A 14,198-nucleotide genomic window follows, 5' to 3' on the forward strand; every position below is an offset into this window, starting at 1 on the left:
GTGAATCACCACAATAAGTCTAGTTGACATCCATCACTACACATAGTTGCAGATTATTTTTCTTGTTATAAGAACTTCTAAGCTGTACTCTCTTAGCAACTTTCAAATATTCAATACAGTATTAATAACTATAGTCACCATGCTGCACGTCATATCGCCATGATTTATTTATTTTACAACTGAAAGTTTGTACCTTTTGATTCCCTTCACCCATTTGGCCCATTCCTTCACCTCTGGCAACCTGTTGCTTGTATCTATGAGTTTTGTTTTGTTTTTATTTCACATATAAGTGAGAGCATATGTTGCCTTTCATATTTTTTAATCCATTCATTCTTGCTTCCATATATATTGGTTATTGTAAATAATGCTGTAATGAACATAGGTGTGCATATATTGCACCCCTATGCAATAACTTTTCACCTTAGTATTTTTAATTTTGTCAGAAAAATAGCCAGCAGTGAAAATGCTGGATCATATTGTAGTTACATTTTTAATTTTTTGAGAAAACTCCATATTGTTTTCCACAGTGGCTGCACCAATTTACATTCCCACCAACAGTGCACAAGGATTCCCTTTTCTCCACATCCCCATCAAGACTTGTTATTTCTTGTCTTTTTGATAAGAGCCATTCTGACAGGTGTGAAATGTTGCTTCTTTGTGGTATTTATTTGCACTTTCTTGATGATTAGTAATGTTGAGCACCTTTTCATATACCCGTAGCCATCTGTATGTCCTCTTTGGAAAAATATCTGTTCAGATCTACTGCCCATTTTTAAGTTGCATTGTTCGGTTTTTTTTGTTATTGAGTTCTATGAATAATTTATATAATCTGGATATTAATCCCTTATCACCTATATGATTTGCAAATATTTTCTCCCATTCGGTAGGTTATTTTTTTATCTTGCTGATGGGTTTCTTTTCTGTGCAGAAGCTTTTTAGTTTGATGTAGTACCACTTAAATTTATTTTTGCTTCTGTTGCCTTTGCGTTTGGAATCAGATCCAAAATATCACTGCAAAGACTTATGTAAAGGAGCATACTCCCTATGTTTTCCTCTAGCAGTTTTATGATTTCAGGTTTCATATTCAAGTCTTTAATCCATTTGTTTTAATTTTTGTGTGTGGTATAAGAGTGGTTTAGTTTCATTCATTTGCATGTGGTTGTCTAGTTTTCCCAACACCATTTATTGAAGAGACTGTCTTCTCCTCATTGTATATACTTGGCTCCTGTGTCATAAGTTAATATGGGGACTTATTTCTGGGCTCTATATTCTGTTCCATTGATCTGTGTGTCTATTTTTATGTCAATATCATACTTTTATGATTAATACAGCTTTGTATTATTGTTTGAAATAAAGGAACATAATACCTCCAGCTTTATTCTTCTTTCTCAAGATTGCTTTGCTTATTTGGAGTATTTGTCTTCCACACAAATTTTAGGATTTTTTGTCCTATTTCTGTGAAAAATGCCATTGGAATTTTCATTAGGGATTGCACTGAATCTGTAGATTGCTTTGGGTAGGAAAGCAGTATTACAATAGTAATATTATAACAATATATTAACTCTTCCAATTCATGAGCACAGAATATCTTTCCACTTATTTATGTCTCCTTCAGTTTTTTTCATCAGTGTCTTATAGTTTTCAGGATTTGAGTCTTTCACCTCCTTAGTTTAAAGTTATTCCCAGATATTTTATTCTTTTTGATGTAATTATAAATGGGGTTGTTTTCTTGATTTATCTTTCTGATAGTTTGTTATTAGTGTATAGAAATGCAACAGATTTCTGTATACTGATTTTGTATCCTGCAACTTTACTGAATTCATTTATTAATTCTAATAGTTTTCTGGTGGAGTCTTTAGGGTTTTCTCTATATATTATGTCATCTGCAAATAATCATAGTTTTATTTCTTCCTTTCAAAGTTGGATGCCTGTCTTGTCTAATTGCTGTGGCTGGGACTTCAATACTATGTTGACTGAAATGGCAAGCACAGGCATCCTTATCTTATTCTGGATCTTAGAGGAAAAGCTTTTAGATTTTCACCATTGAGGATGTTATCTTTGAGCTTGTCGTATATGGCCTTTTTCATGTTGAGGTACATTTCTTGCATCCCTGGAATAAATCAAACTTGATCATGGTTTATGATCCTGTTAATGGTGAATTCAACTTGCTAATATTTTCTTGAGGATTTTTGCATCTATGTTCTCAGGAATATTAGCCTATAATCTTATTTTCTGTGGTGTCCTTATCTAATTTTGGTATAAGGGTAATGCTGGCCTCTTAAAGTGAGTTTGGAAGTATCTTCCCTCCTTGTCTGTTTTTTGAAAGTGTTTGAGAAAAATTGATATTAACTCTTCTTTGAACATTTGGTAGAATTCTCTGGTGAAGCTCTCTGGTACCAGACTTCTCTGTTTGTTGGGAGGTTTTTGATTACTGATTTAATCTCCTTACTGGTAATCAGTCTGTTCAGATTTTCTGTTTCTTCATGATTCAGCCTTTTATGGTTATATGTTTCTAGGAATTTATCCATTTCTTTCAGGTTGTCCAATTTGTTGTAAAATTGTTCATCATAGTCTATAATGATCCTTTATATTTATGCGATGTCAGTTGTAATGTCTCCTCTTTCATTTCTGATTTTATTTATTTGAGTCCTCTCTCTCTCTTTCTGCTTCTAGCTAAAGGTTTGTTGATTCATTGATATTTTCAGGGAACGAGATCTTAGTTTCATTGATCTTTTCTATTGTCTTTTTAGTCTGTACTTCATTTATTTCTGCTCTGCTTTTTGTTATTTCCTTCCTTCTACTGAATTTAGGCTTTGTTTATTCATCTTTTTCTAATTCCTTGAGGTATAGAGTTAGGTTGTTATTGGAGATTTTTCTTGTTTCTTGAGGTAGGCATTTATTGCTATGAACTTTCTTCTTAGTTGGTATGTAGTATTTCCATTTTCATTTGTCTCAAGGTATTTTTTTTATTTCTCTTTTGATTTCTTCATTGAGCCATTTGTTTGTTCAGTAGCATTTTGTTTAATCTTTACATATTTGTGAAATGTTTCAGTTTTCTTCTTATAATTGATTTCTAGTTTCATACTGTTTTTGTTGGAAAAGAGTATTGATACGATCTCAATCTTTGTAAATTTGTTAAGACTTGTTTTGTGGCATAACTATGATCTATCCTGGAGACCCTTCTATGTGCACTTGAGAAGAATGTGTATTCTGTTGCTTTTGGACAAAATGCTCTGTGTATGTCAGTTAAGTTCATCTGTTCTAACATGTCATTTAAGGCCAGTGTTTCATATTCATTTTATGTCCAGACATCCACTGATATAAGTGGAATACTAAGGTAACCTAATAGCATTACGTTGCTGTCTATTTCTCCTTTAGGTCTATTAATATTTGCTTCATACATTTTGGTGCTTCTATGTTGTGTGCATAAATATTTACAAATCTTTTGTTGGATTGACCCCTTTATCATAATGTAATGCCCTTCTTTGTCTCTCGTTAAAGTCTTTGTTTTAAAGTCTACTTTGCCTGGTATAAATATAACCATCCTAGATTTCTTTTGCTTTCCATTTGCATGGAATATCTTTTTTCATCCCTTCGCTTTCAGTCTATATGTGTTCTTATTTGTGAAGTGAATCTCTTGTAGGCAGCATAATATCTGCATTTTGTTTGTTTTTCTTAAAACCTATTCAGCCATTCTATGTCTCCAGATTAGAGAATTAGTCCATTTACATGTAATTATTGATAGGTGTGTACTTATTACCATTTTGCTAATTGGTTTCTGGCAGTTTTTTTTTTTGTTTTTTTTTTTGCGGTACGCGGGCCTCTCACTGTTGTGGCCTCTCCCGTTGTGGAGCCCAGGCTCCGGACGTGCAGGCTCAGTGGCCATGGCTCACAGGCACAGCCGCTCCGCGGCATGTGGGATCTTCCCGGACCGGGGCATGAACCCGTGTCCCCTGCATCAGCAGGCGGACTCTTAACCACTGCGCCACCAGAGAAGCCCATGGTTTCTGGCAGTTTTGTTTGTTCTTTTTTCCTTTCTTCTTCTCTTGCTCTCTTTTTGTGTTTTGATGACTTTCTTTATTGGTATGCTTAGATTCCTTTCTCATTATATTAGTGTTTGCCTTGTGGTTACCATGAAGCATTTATATATTATAAACTTATATTTATAATGTCTTATATGTATATTGTCTATACTCAGTCTAAAGCTTTACAGTTTGCTCTCCCCCATTTTATGTTTTTGATGTTACATTTTTTTATCTTGATATCCTTTAACTTATCATTGTAATTATAGATATTTTTACTACTTTAACTATATATTTACCTTTTTCAGTGGGATTTATACTTCCATATGTTTTCTTGTTACTAATTAACCCCTTTTTCTTTTCAACCTAAAAAAGTTTCTTTAATACTTCTTGTAAGAAGAGTTCAATGGTGATGAACGCCTTTAGATTTTGCTTGTCAAGAAAACTGTCTTTCCTTCACATCTGAGTAACTTTGTCAGGTAGAGTATTTTTTCGTTGGAAGATTTTTGTTTTGTTTCCTGTTGGCACTTTGAATATATCATGCCACTTCTATCTGGCTTCCAAAGCTTTTGCTGAAAAATCTGCTGGTATTATGATGGGGATTCTCTTGTATGTAACAAGTTGCTTTTTCTTGCAACTTTTAAGATTTTTCTCCTTGTGTTTAACTTTTTAGATTTTTGTTATAATGTGTCTTGATGTGGACCTGTTTGGATTCATCTTGTTTGGAACTCTCTGGGCTTCCTGGATCTAGATGTCTGTTTTCTTCCCCAGTTTAGGGAAGTTTTCAGACATTGTTTCCTTAAATAAGTTTTCTGCCCCTTTCTCTCTCTCTTTTCCTTCTAGGTCTCTTTTCCTTCTAGGACTCCTATAATGCAAATGTTAGTTTACTTATTTTGTCCCATAAGTCTCTTAAGTTATCTTTACTTTAAAAAATATTCCTTTTCTTTTTGCTGCTCTAATTGGGTGAGTTCTTCTGCCCTGCCCTTTAGTTCACTGATCCTTTCTCTTGCTTCATCTAGTCTGCTGTTGACCCCTCTAGTGTATTTTTCATTTCAGTAATTGTATTCTTTAGCTCTGTGACTTCTGTCTGCTACTTTCTTGTATTTTTTAATCTCTTTGTTAAAGTTCTCACTGTGTTCATCTCCCAATTTCATGAGCATCTTTATGACTATTACTTTTAATTTTTTATCAGGTAAATTACTTGTCTCCATTTAATTAAGGCTTTTTTGAGGTTTTATCTTGTTCTTTCATTTGGAACATATCTTCTTTCTTTATATTTCTTGACTTCCTGTGTTTGTTTCTATGCATTAAATGAAACAGCCAGGTTTGTAGGATTGGTCTTGTATAGAAGATGAAACTTACCATTCAACCCTGCTTTAGCTCTTCGTTGTCTCTCAATCTATGTGATTGTCCAAACAACCTATTTTACTTTAATATCTCCCAGTAGTTGAGGGTATGCTAAGACAGTCAGTGTGCCAAAGCATAGGATCTCAGTCAGCACCCAGATTTAGGCTGATTGGAAACCAGATCCTCAGGCAGCAGCTTTTAAAGAATGCAAATATTTGATATCCCCTGGGTGACAGTCACTATAATTGGGGCAGCAGACAAGTGCGTGAGCTCCTTTTCAGAAGATTCTACTTAGCTATAGTGAGGCAGATAGAGAGCACAAAGATGGCATCCTCCGGCCTGTGTTTCTGGAGGACACCCCCTTAGCCTCTATATGTGTGTTAAACCTGAAGCCTGCCTTTCAGGCCTAAACTCCAGGAGAAGCAAGTGGTTCTCTTTCACAGAAAGGCTGGGGGTGTGTTTCAGGCTGCTGTCTGTGCAGTGTCCTGCGGTAGCAGCCAACCAAGAACTGTCTCTTCAATTGTTATAGTGCTGTGGGACCCAAGATCATAGGGACCCCTGACCACTAGAGCCAGGCAATCAAGAGGTATTCCCTGGGAAGCAGCTACAAAAAACACACACCACTCATAAAATCTGGGGCTCCAGATATGTGTAAGAGCTTCCCTCTAAGAGATCCTGGCACTGGTGTGTAGCAGAGGGAAAGTGCAAAGAGAGTTCTTCCACTCTGAGGTCTCAGGAAAGTTTACAGTCAGCCCTTAGGTGTGTGTTTCATTGAAAGCCTGTCCCTCAGGCTGCAGCTATGATAAAAAGCTCTTCTTTTTTCATCTCCTTGTGTCTCTGTGCTGCATTTGGGTTAATTTCTTCAGTATCTACTTATCTCTTAATCTGTGTTTCATCTATTTTTGGGTTTTTTTTGTTTGTTGTTTTTAAAGGAACATTTATTTATTGGCTGCATTGGGTCTTTGTTGCTGTGCACGGGCTTTCTCTAGTTGTGGCAAGTGGGTGCTACTCTTAGTTGCGGTGTGGGAGCTTCTCATTGTGGTGGCTTCTCTTGTTATGGAACAAAGGCTCTAGGCACACAGGCTTCAGTAGTTGTGGCATGTGGGCTCAGTAGTTGTGGCTCGTGGGCTCAGTAGTTGTGGTTCATGGGCTCTAGAGGGCAGGCTCAGTAGTTGTGACACACAGGCTTAGTTGCTGTGTGGCATGTGAGATCTTCCCGGACCATGGCTCGAACCCATATCCCCTGCATTGGCAGGCAGATTCTTAACTACTGCGCCACTAGGGAAGTCCACTGTGTCTCATCTTTAGATTGCTTTATCAATTGAGTTTTAAATTTTAGCAATTTTACTTTTTTATTTCTAAAAGTTCTATTTTGTGATTTTAAAATCTGCTTTATCATTGTTTATTTTTTAAACCATATGTATGGTTTTCTTTTTGTCTTCATATTTTATATTTAGGATATTACAAAATATAGTTATTTTATATTCTTATTGATAATAGATCTAAAAACTGTTGTTTTATATGTATTTTTTCAAACTCACTTGCAATAGCTTATTTTTTGTATGTTTTCAATATTTAATTGAATTAAGTTCTTGGTAATTAAAGAGTTTCCTTCCTTTCTACTAAGCATATAAATGTATTGAAAATTATGCCTGTTGTTATTTCCATGAGGACAATTCATGTTTTAGGGAGACAGTTCTTCAAAATAACTAACCCTTCATACTGCCAAAGTGTATTGGGATGATTTGGTTTTCTTTTTTCATAGTAGAAGTAAATTGTAATGTTCCCTTTTATAAAAAGTGTAGATTATTGTAGTCACTTCAAAATGATGATGGTAGTAGTAGAAATAGTAACACAAATGAAAAGGTTAATAATAACAATAATGTCAATGTGTGGAATTTATATTTGAATATATAACTTTTTACCTTCATTGATGTAGCCCTTTTTACAAATGTAACTTTTGTTAATTAGGAATATGAGTGGATTCAAAAACAATTTACTTGATGCTTCTACTGAGGATGCATAGTTGAAAAAAGTGATGTCTTGTAATCCCCCCCACCTCCACCCAATTTTAATATGAGTAACTAAACTGTTCATAAAGAATCTCCAAAGTGATTTTACCACCCTTAAGTCATTTTCAAACTCAATATAAAGGAGGTGAGAAATCAATAAACAAAATATTTGCTTTAAAAAAAATTTACTATATTTGCAGACAAAGCCAGATTAATCCCCATTACTATCAGATTTATGCACCAATAACATTAAGAAATTGAAATCAGACCTTCAAATCTCTTAAGTGAATTTTGAAAATGGAAGTGTTTTGCCTTTGCTTAAATTAAAGAAAAAGACAGACACAATTCTCAACCATGGATGTGAAAGACTTTCTACTCAAACTGTTTTGATTTAACTAATAAGAATTATATTTTAATTGGATTAGTGATTTTTTTCTTTTCCACCATATAAACTCCATTTATGTGGTTACAAAGTTTATTAATTGTGTTAGAAGTAGCTCTATGTTGTGTAGTATTCATAATAATTCTACATTGGTAATGTTGACTTTTAACTTAAAAAATTATAGAAGGGTGGTATTGTAGGAACAAATAGTGATATATTCTGCCACGAACACATCCTACATATAACAACTGATAGATTGTTGTAAATTGGGAAGAGCATCAGCAAACATTAATTCCATCAACATTTACTAAGTTGTGCTTTTCTTATTGTTGATTTTAAATCAATGTTCTCCATTACATCTATTTCCATAGTTACATGAAAAAATTTAATATAACTTTTTATAAAGAGGTCAGGTCAGAGGAGAATAGGGCTAGCACTATGAATGTTGTATTATAGATAATCCATATTAATAGATATACATGTTAGCTCAGTGAACCTACCTGAATGACTATTATTTTATTCACTGATAACATCTGGAATAATTACTCTCTCCAGAGTTGTATTTTATTTTAAATTAGTATGTTATCCTTCATATCATCAAAGTAAGCAAATTTCTAACATCCAAAGACTATTTAGAATGATAATATGATGGGTAAGAAGGCTAGTACCCTAGTAAAACTATCAAGTGTTCCATCACATTCATTTTCTTAATTATTTTATTCCTTTTGGATTGGGGGAATTTCTTTTTTAACATGATTTTGCTTTGTTGTTATTATCTTTATATTTTAATACATTTGATAATTCTTTTTAATTCACAAATACTTGGAGGAAACCCCCATTTGGAGACAGTGTTATTAAGATAGGCAAGGACTCTTGTCTTAATTTACAGTATGACTACATACAATGGAAAATAAGTTAGAAAATCAGTGGAAAATGAGTGTAATTTAGCCAAAAAGTAAAGGGAGAAGATTTTATATACCTTAGGTTTATCCATGAAAACGTTTACATGTGAGTAGGTGGTAGGATGTAGCACATATATTAAATTCTCAAAATGGTTTTGTTACAAAATTTTACTTGTCTCAATTTTTCTTCTTACATAAGTTATTATCTTTAAAATATTTTATAGAATCTCATATTTTAATATAATATATAGGATATAAAAATACTAACAGGAAAATTAAATTATAAGAAATTTTATTTATAATGTAATTTCTTTGTGTCTGACTAAAGTATTATATAACACACAAAAAGAACATAAATTAGGGCTTCCATGGTGGCGCAGTGGTTGAGAGTCCACCTGCTGATGCAGTGGACATGAGTTCATTCCCTGGTCCGGGAAGATCCCACATGTCACGGAGCGGCTGGGCCCGTGAGCCATGGCTGCTGAGCCTGCACGTCCAGAGCCTGTGCTCCACAATGGGAGAGGCCAAAACAGTGAGAGGCCCATGAACCACCAGAAAAAAAAAAAAAAAGAAACATAAATTAAATGAGACTTTTATAATAGCAATTTATATTTCCTTCTTTGCAATTGTTACTGAATCAATACAATTTTAAAATAATTTTAATGATTGTTATATTGTTTAATTATATATTATAATTTAAATTTTCAGATAAATAATTTATTTCAAAACAAAATAAAAGATGTATTATTTAATAGGTTAAAATAGAGATGTTTCTATAAAAGAGGAAATTAGATAAAGCTAATTTTATAACCCCTATTATCATAGTAATTATTATAGGCAGAAATGGTAGAAAAGAAGGTATTTATGGTACTTAACTAGTATATTTGAAGATACATTTTTATCAGAAAAATTCACCAATGCCAACTGAGTAACAGATATTTTAAAATATCTTAGTTCTTACTTTATTCATTTTTTCTAGTAATAGCAATGAACAAAGAAGAGCACTCACACCCAATAGAATCATTTCCTTTTACACATGATCCATCTTTTAATACTAGAAAATTTGGGGGACTCATGAAGAAAAATATCAAAAACCTTCAGTCAAATTAAAAAAAATATACCATTGTGGTGACTAAGCTTCTTAATGCCAATAAAGGAAACTTAGTAGCAAAAATGAATGGTTTCCATAGTCTTCATTTTCTGATTACTGAAGGCAAATGTTCTGTTGGGTAAACACCTTACAGAGGTCAGGGAGCATTACGCCTCCTGTGCTTCATCTAAAGTTAGTACAGTGCCATAACGTGATAAAATTTAATTTTCTCTTTGTTCTACTTCACAAGTTCACTTGCTTCTTTTAAATAATTTCTCAATCCATCTCTCCTCAACCTAAGGATGAAATAGATGTGTTAACAATCCAAAAACTTTTCACCTCTGACATTTGTTCATCCCAGTGTCATTTTAGTTCATCTTCTGTATGTGTCATTAATGTTTGCATGGATCCCAATGGCCGTGTTTCATGGAAAGGCCAAATTATAAAGTAATGTGAAGAGAGTTTATGAATGACTTGCATTACATTCAGAAGTGAATGTATTAACCAAAATTGAATTGCTACTACTGAATCTTGCTTTGTTGTTACTGTTGGGAATCTTGGTTTTCTGTAATTTTTTTCCACTCTGGATAATTTCAAGTTTGCCTTTTTGTACTACTCTCTCAAAATTATGTGTTATTTTGAAATGTGTTTAATTTGTTCTAATATATTCAGTGTTTCTAACCATAGTGTCACAGTAAGAGGAACCCCAATATATAAAAAAAAATTATATCCTCAACTTAAGAAATAGATTTCCTTAGTGATATCCTCCATTCATAGAAAATAGTGTGTTTATCTACTTTGTTGAAACTCTGGGTACCTTTGATTGTTTTTATACTTTAAATCAGAGGTTACTAACCTATTAACTCCACTAATTAGGCTGAAGCTTAATTTGCATGTTCTTTAAGGATTTTGCCCTTGAGTTGCTCATCTACTTTTACATTTCACTGATCATTTAAATTGTCCTTCTCAAGTATGGTGACCAAAACAAAAATAAACTCAAAATGGATTAAAGACCTAAATGTAAGGCCAGACACTATAAAACTCTTAGAGGAAAACACAGGCAGAACACTCTATGACATACATCCAGCAAGATCCTTTCTGACCTACCTCCTAGAGAAATGGAAATAAAAACAAAAATAAACAAATGGGACCTAATGAAACATAAAAGCTTTTGCACAGCAAAGGAATCCATAAACAAAGATGAAATACAACCCTCAGAATGGGAGAAAATATTTGCAGATGAAGCAACTGACAAAGGATTAATCTCCAAAATTTACAAGAAGCTCATGCAGCTCAGTATCAAAAAAGCAAACAACCCAATCCAAAAATGGGCAGAAGACCTAAATACCATTTCTGCAAAGAAGATATACAGATTGCCAACAAACACATGAAAGAATGCTCAGCATCGCTAATCATTAGAGAAATGCAAATCAAAACTACAATGAGGTATCACCTCACACTGGTCAGAATGGTCATCACAAAAATTCTACAAAGAACAAATGCTGGAGAGGGTGTGGAGAAAAGGGAACCCTCTCGCACTGTTGGTGGGAATGTAAATTGATACAGCCACTATGGAGAACAGTGTGGAGGTTCCTTAAAACACTAAAAACAGAACTACCATACGACCCAGCAATCCCACTACTGGGCACATACCCTGAGAAAACCATAATTCAAAGAGTCATGTACCGCAATGTTCATTGCAGCTCTATTTACAATAGCCAGGACCTGGAAGCAACTTAAGTGTCCACTGACAGATGAATGGATAAAGAAGATGTGGCACATATATACAATGGAATATTACTCAGCCATAAAAAGTAATGAAATTGAGTTATTTGTAGTGAGGTGAATGGACCTAGAGTCTGTCATACAGAGTGAAGTAAGTCAGAAAGAGAAAAACAAATACCATATGCTAACACATATATATGGAATCTAAAAAAAAAAAATGCTTCTGAAGAACTTAGGGGCAGGACAAGAATAAAGACGCCGACATTCAGAATGGACTTGAGGACATGGGGAAGGGGAAGGGTAAGCTGGGACGAAGTGAGAGAGTGGCATGGACTTACATATACTACATATACATATACTACCAAATGTAAAATAGATAGCTAGTGGCTGCAGAACCAGCTGCAGAACACAGGGAGATCAGCTTGGTGCTTTGTGACCACCTAGAGGGGTGAGATAGGGAGGGTGGGAGGGAGATGTAAGAGGGAGGAGATATGGGGATATATGTATATGTATAGCTGATTCAATTTGTTATAAAGCAGAAAGTAACACACAAGTGTAAAGCAATTATACTCCAATAAAGATGTTAAAAAAAAAGAAAACACAATAAACTACTCCAATAGTATTCTGACTGAAACCAAAAAGACAGTTTTCCTCTCAAGCACCATATATCATTCTTCACACATAAAAGTTACTTTTCCAGTCAAAATTCCCTTTGACTTTTTTCTTTTTAAAAAAATGTATTCCTCTTATGTCAATTGAATATGCTTCTGCTGAAGTTTAGACAGATTTAACAGTACCAGTTTTTCATAATAGTCAAATTTACTTTTATTTTTGCTATTGAAAGACCATGCTTTCCCGAACTTGAACCACTTGAAAATTGTTAGACTTATATTTGACCTTTTTCAAGGACACTGATTAAATCTCATAAATCTGTAGGATGCTTGATTTGATACTTTCCTCTTCCTTTCGTATCATTCCATTTTTCAATATCAAATTTGTAATAAGAAGCCTTTCCATTTAATTCTAGAGCTCACTGTTGCTCATTCTTTTAGCAATAGTGTAATTATGGGGAATGGTAAAAGGTTTTGCACTTCCGTTCCAAATCTAATGAAGCTAATACTTTTTTGAAATATGTGTTGAGAAGGATTCTGAGGTTGCATTTGGGCTTAGCAGGAAAAATTGAGATCAATTAATGAAGTTTATGATGGCTGGGTAACTGGGGAAATGGTAGCAAATGCCTCCCAAAGATGTCCACATCTTAATCCCAGAACCTGTAAACATGTTACCTTACATTTTAAAGGAGACTTTGCAAATATAATTAAGGATCTTGAGATGATGGGAATATGCTAGATATCCAAGTGGACCCAGTGTAATCACAAGGGTCCAAATAAGGGAGAGATAGGGGACTAAGAGTTAACAAAAGTGAATTTAGATGTGGAATGAGGACGTGAGGATAGAATCAGAGGTCAGAGTGATACGCTTTAAAGACAGAAGAAGGAGACAAGCCAAGGAAAGCAAGCAGCCTCTAGAACATGGGAAAGGCAGGAAAATATTTCTCCCCTGAAGTCTCCAGAAGGAATGCAGCCCTGCTGACACATTGATTTAAGATTTCTGGCATCAAGAACCTTATGAGAATAAATTTGTACTGTTTTAAGCCACTAAGTTTGTGGTAATGTGTTACACCAGTGATAAGAAACTAATATAATAATATATAATTGAAACAAGTTTTATCAAATTATACTAAGTGTGTGTGTGTGTACTTTTATTTAACTTATCAAACTTTATCAAATCTGGCATGCTCTTTGATATTATTATTCTATTGTACTTCATTCTATTTCATTTTTAAAGTGTCAATTGAAACCCAATAAGTTGATATCATTTATTGCAGTTTGATAAAACATAGGACTAAATTTCTTTTCTTAAATTTATTTTTTTGTTATAAGTCTTACTGAATTTAAGATTTGTTATGTGTTTAATCTCAGATCCATAAGTCCTACTATTTTCTAAAAATGGCACATTTTTTTTCAATTTTTAATTCTTAATATTCAGTATTTATGCCAATAAAAGTGGACTTTCAAAGTTGCATATCTCATTTTGCAAACACATCTTCCATAAATGTAACTTTTCTGGACTGAGTCATAAGGTCCAAATGATGTATTTACTTACTAAAAATATTTTAAAGTATTAATTTGCACAGAAGCCATGCTATACAATGACTAAACAGGTGTGGAATAAAATGGTCATGAACCTTATAATCATAGAACATATATTTTAGTGAGAATTAAAAACTGCTTCCTTTATAGATATTTTTAGCTTATATTTGCATTTTACCTCTATTACAACTTAGATTTATATCATCTCTCCATCAGCTAAAGTTTTATTGGTGTTCATCTTGTTTTTGTGTTTGTCATTTATGTTTATTTTTTATTTTATTGGTATAAAGTTTTTGTCAAACAGACACCACAGTGAGGTCAATGGGCAGAAAAAAAACAAACAAAAACAAAAAAACCAATGCTGAAAAGAAAATGTAGCTTTCATTGATTTAATAGGTTTATTGTTTTTAACTGGCTTTAAAATTCAGTTTGTTCTAGTATTACCAAAGCCTTCTTGGGCTAATGATTTATTATCTGATTTGAGTTGGTTGACTAAAATCCATGTAATATATGGTATAATTTTAAAAAATTGTAATTTTAAGCACTTTAGAGACAGAGTTTTGGA

The 14,198-nt window shown here is 33.6% G+C and overlaps 1 protein-coding gene across 3 annotated transcripts in view; it reads left to right on the plus strand.

The window, feature by feature from the left end:
• The window catches only part of KHDRBS2 (KH RNA binding domain containing, signal transduction associated 2), a 730,387-nt gene that overhangs the window by 264,971 nt on the left and 451,218 nt on the right, over nucleotides 1-14,198 (plus strand). The window lies entirely within an intron of this gene.

Source organism: Monodon monoceros, unplaced genomic scaffold (genome assembly GCF_005190385.1).
Source record: "Monodon monoceros isolate NGI ecotype Baffin Bay Population unplaced genomic scaffold, NGI_Narwhal_1 Super_Scaffold_3, whole genome shotgun sequence".
NCBI classification, from domain to species: domain Eukaryota; kingdom Metazoa; phylum Chordata; class Mammalia; order Artiodactyla; family Monodontidae; genus Monodon; species Monodon monoceros.